Source organism: Triticum aestivum, chromosome 4D (genome assembly GCF_018294505.1).
Source record: "Triticum aestivum cultivar Chinese Spring chromosome 4D, IWGSC CS RefSeq v2.1, whole genome shotgun sequence".
In the NCBI taxonomy this organism is placed as follows: Eukaryota; Viridiplantae; Streptophyta; class Magnoliopsida; order Poales; family Poaceae; genus Triticum; species Triticum aestivum.
Window position 1 is genome coordinate 81,102,628 of NC_057805.1, and position 5,502 is coordinate 81,108,129.

Sequence of the window (5,502 nt, forward strand, 5' to 3'; positions counted from 1 at the left end):
GCAGCTGGGAGGACTTGGAAGAGGCTTTCCTCGACAACTTCCAAGCAACCTATGTCCGGCCACCAGATGCCGATGACTTAAGCCACATAGTTCAACAACCTGGAGAATCAGCCAGAAAATTCTGGACTAGATTCCTAACCAAAAAGAACCAGATCGTTGACTGTGCGGACGCCGAGGCCTTAGCAGCCTTCAAACACAGCATCCGTGACGAATGGCTAGCACGCCACCTCGGCCAAGAAAAGCCGAAGTCTATGGCAGCCCTCACGGCAATCATGACCCGCTTTTGCGCGGGAGAGGACAATTGGCTGGACTGTAGTAACAACACAGCCAGCGAGACAGGCCCCTCTGAGGCCAAGAATAGCACTGGCAAGCTCCGGCGCAATAGGCACAAACGTCGAAGCAATGATAACAACACCGATGACACCACAGTCAACGCCGGACTCAGAGGCTCCAAGTCCGGCCAACGGAAGAAGCCCTAGAAAAGAAACAATGAAGGACCTTCCAGCCTAGACCGCATACTCGACCGTCCGTGCCAAATACACGGCACCCCGGATAAGCAAGCCAATCATACCAACAGGGATTGTTGGGTTTTCAAGCAGGCTGGCAAGTTAAATGCCAAAAACAAAGAAAAGGGATCACAAAGTGAGGACGAGGACGAAGAGCCCCGGCAGCCGAACACTGGAGGGCAGAAGAAATTTCCCCCTCAAGTCAAAACGGTGAACATGATATATGCCACACACATCCCCAAAAGGGAGCGTAAGCGTGCACTCAGGGACGTCTATGCGGTAGAGCCAGTCGCCCCAAAATTCAATCCATGGTCGTCATTCCCGATCACCTTCGATCGACGAGACCACCCAACTAGCATCCGCCACGGCGGTTCAGCCGCACTAGTCCTGGACCTAATTATTGACGGGTTTCACCTAACACGAGTCCTGATGGACGGTGGTAGCAGCCTTAACCTGCTCTATCAAGACACGGTGCAGAAGATGGGCATTGGCCCCTCATGAATCAAACCAACAAAGACTACCTTCAAAGGAGTCATACCAGGCGTTGAGGCCCACTGTACGGGCTCAATCACGCTGGAAGTGGTCTTCGGCTCTCCGGACAATTTTCGAAGTGAGGAGTTAATCTTCGACATCGCCCCATTCCGCAGCGGCTACCACGCACTGCTCGGACGAATGGCGTTTGCTAGATTCAACGCAGTGCCACACTACGCTTATCTCAAGCTCAAGATGCCTAGCCCACGCGGCGTCATAACAGTCAATGGCAACACAGAACGCTCCCTCCGAACAGAGGAGCACACCGCCGCCCTAGCAGCAGAGGTACAGAGCGGCCTTCTCAAGCAGCACCATAGTGCGGCTGCCGAGCCCCTAGACACCATCAAGAAGTTCCGAACTACACTGCAGTAGGACAGCAAGGCTCGTCAAGAGCTCGACTAGCAATTTGGCCTCCGTCCCAGTCCCGATGAGGTAGTGGCATTCGTACCACGCGTACATAATTACGCACTCGAAATTCCATGGACGTCGACGGAGGCACAAGCTAACCCGGGATCTACAGTTCGGCTAGACCGACCCCGGACACACTTTTTCCTTTCCGTTTCAGGTTCCTTTTCTCGCGAGCCTGATCATCAGCCCCTTCGAAGGATCGGCATACAAAGGGGGCATGCAGCATAGGTGCGTAGGGCAATCTCCATACGTTCTTCTTGATGGTATTTTTAATTATTTCTCAGGACCCGCACGCTGCCTCTTCTTGATCCCGGCATGTTAAATAGTCTGGGTGCTTATCGCACTATTTGTATAAGATACGCCTTGACGTACCCATTCAGTTATAATAAAAATGATTTGCGGCCCAGTTTCTGTGGTTTTCACTTCTTACTTCATTTTATTTCGATCTGCTTATCAGCTACATCGGTACTCTTTTGTACGTTTCATATTCGCCAGGGGCTGCTTATCGCCCCATAACACGGCAACAAAGTCCGAACACTTCTTGTATAAAAGTTCGGCACCCCGAAATTTAGCATTATATGCATTGCCTCCGAATCATGTCTTTGGTCAATAGTTGGGTTGCCCGGCTCCTGTGCTTGCTACCCTACGTTCTGCTCTATCGGCTAGGGTAGTAAAGGGAGAACTACTGTGATTGTGCCCTGGCCTTGACCGGATGAGCACCTTAGTAGAGAAAGCCGAAAACTGACTGTCATGATACGGCGAGAGCCGGTCAGCTGTTCGAGGGTTACAAAATCGTTGGAGATTATTTTCCGCGTCACGCGAAGGATCGGCACTTCCCGATCAGATGCTGGCAGCACCCTGGCTTGGACCAGGGGATGCGCACTTGCTTAATTATAAAACTCCTATGGCTAAGTGAGGGCGTTTAAGCCATATAGTCTGATTGCCTTGTTCGTTGCGCTAAACAACTCCTTCAAGGACCATATAATTGGATCAAGATTGTTTAGATCCCATCCCGAACACCTCCGTACTAATTACGTGAGGGCAGAAGCCGACGACTGGCCAACCCTCAGATTGCATATAACACGGCCGCACAGGAGGAAAAAATTAAAGCATAACGAAATTACATTACAAAACAAGCTTTGTCTTTATAATACAAGGCAAAAGGACAACATGAATGTATTCATTCGAGAATAATGTCCTTCGAACATTGAGCTGCCACAAGTTGAGACCCTTCTAGGACATCCGCAAAATACTTTTCGAGTGTGCGGTGCTCCTTGCCCTCTGGCGGCCCGCTGGCCACTTCAACAGCGGTCATCTTCGCCCACCACATCTTGCAGCGAGCGAAGGCCATACGGGCACCTTCAATACATACAGAGCGCTTGATAACGTCCAGCCGCGGACAGGCTTCCACTAGCCGCCTCACAAGTCCGAAGTAGCTGCCGGGCATAGCTTCGGCTGGCCATAGCCGGATTGTTAAATCCTTCATGGCTAGTTCGTCCACCCTGTGCAGCTCCACTAGCTGCTTCAGCTGATCGGTGAAGGACACGGGATGCTCTGGCGTCGCATACTGCGTCCAGAATAACTTCTCCGTCGAATCTCCTCCTTCGGCTTGGTAGAACTCTGCAGCGTCTGATACGCTACGTGGCAAATCCGCAAAAGCCCCTGGGGAACTCCGAACCCGGGTTAGTAAAAGGTATTGCTTCTCCGCATACTTGCTTTGCATCTTAAAAGCCTTACCCACCGTGATCTTCCTAGCCTCCTGGATCTCCTGGAGGGCGGCCCGGGCCTCATTCCGTGCGGTCTCCGCGCTCTGACGAGCCTTGGAGAGTTCGGCCTTTTGAGCCGACGCATCATTCTCCAAGATCTCACATTTTTTCACCGCGTCTTGGAGCTCCTGTTGGACCTCCTTGACTCGGGCCTCGAGCTTTTTCTGAGAGGCTTGCTGCTCGACGGCCTTCCCCTCGGCTTCGGCCAGAGCCTTTTTTAGGGCCTCCACCTCGGTTGCGGCTCCTGCACACATTTTGACATTACGGTCAGTATGCAACGCTTGTTCTTTCCGAACACACAACAAGACGATACCTACCTTGCTTCTCTTGAAGCCGCATTGTAACCTCGCCGAGCTCGTTCTCGGTCCGCTCCAGCCTCTGCTTCAGTTCAGAAATTTCGGCAGCATGTGAGGTTGCGGCCAATAGCGACGCCTGCTCATGCACACATATCACGTTAGTCTCCTACACTAGAGGATTGATCCTCTGTCCGGTTCCTCTTGCCGAGCACCGGGCATTGTCTCAGGGGCTACAGACTACATGGGGTTTTTTCTCTTTCTATGTCACTTACCTCGAAACCTGTCAACAGGTTGCTGTAGGCTTTGTAGTCCACTCTTGGTAGACTGAACCTTCTCGATCACCGTGCCCATAAGTACACGATGCTCTTCCGTAATGGAGGCGCCTCGTAGCGCCTCCATCGGGTTATCCGGCGCACCTGGATGGGCAGGGACCACCGGCGGAAGCGGTGCACCCCCCCTCTTTCAAAGGGGGCTGCCACCCGAATCCAGAGCCATATGGGCCTCCGGAATCGTATTCGGCTGAGGGCCAAGCTGGATGCGGCCCTCTTCGCCAGTCTCCATGGGGATCGTCCCCTCCATATGTCCGGCAGTCGAGGCTTCGCCTCGTGGAGCCTCCCGGACAGCATCCTGAGTTCCTCCCCGGTTCGGATCGGCCCTCCGGGACAGCACTTAGGTGTCGTCCCCGGCCCCGGGGGAATAAGCGGGCGGTGGCCACTGGCTCGCCATCTCCGACGGAGCCAACGAACTTCCAGACGAGGATCACTGGATCAGGTCGCGGGCCGGACTGCAATGGTACGGTTAACCACATCAAGATAATGGAGAGAAAGGGCTGGATGTGTGCATAAATCAGCCATGTCACTTACGACGCGACCTGGGGCTTAGTGCGGGGCGTCGTTCCGGACTGCTGTCAACGTCCCACGCGGTGTTGACCGCGGGAACGCCCTTCCCCTTTTTGGGCGCCTCCGCCTCCAGATGCGTCGGAGCCGCCCTCTTCTTCTTCCTCTCCTCGGGGGGAGGATTGTTTTCTTCCTCCTCCTCCTCTTCCCCGTCATTGTCCTCGGGGACAGAAGAATGAGTCTCGTCATCCTCGGACGCCACGTCCGAAGTACCCTTACGACGGAGGCCGCTCTTGGCCCCCTTTGCCTTCTTCTTGGCCTTCTTCTCCGGCGCCTTATACGGCGCCGGTACCAGCATCTCCGCTAGACGCGGGATGACTGGTTCTTCAGGCAGCGGAGCCGGACACTGGATCCGCTTTGCCCTCTCCATCCAGTCCTGAAAGAGCAATAACAAAGGCTCAGACATCATCCTCGAAACAATTAGGTTGAGGACTCGTTCGAAACAACATACCTTGCTGGCGGGGTGTGTACAATTGTGACCACGGTCCGAATCCGTGGCCGGGGGTTTCTCATTGCCCTTGAAGAGCAATTTCCATGCGCCCTCGTGTGTAGTCTCGAAGAGCCTCACCAGGGTCCGGTGCTTCTTTGGATTGAACTCCCACAGCGGACGGCTTCGGCGCTGGCATGGAAGGATCCGGCGAACTAACATCACCTGGATCACATCAACGAGCTTGACGCTCTTGGTTACCATTCTCTGAACACGCGTCTGCAACACTATCAGCTCGTCAGGAGAACACCAGTCCGGACTCTTCTCGACCCAAGAGGTGAGTCGCACAGGAGCGCCGGAGCGGAATTCGGTAGCCGCGGCCTAGGTGGTGCCGCGTGGTTCTGTGACGTAGAACCACTGCTTCTGCCACTCCTTCACTGTATCCACAAAGGTGCCTTTGGGCCAAGAGACGTTGGACAATTTACTCACCATTACCCCTCCGCACTCCGCGCGCTGGCCATCTACCACCTTTGGCTTCACATTGAAGACTTTGAGCCACAGCCCAAAGTGGGGGTGGATGCGGAGGAAGGCCTCGCATACGACGATAAACGCCGAAATGTTGAGGAAGGAATTCGGGGACAGATCATGGAAATCTACCCCGTAATAATACAT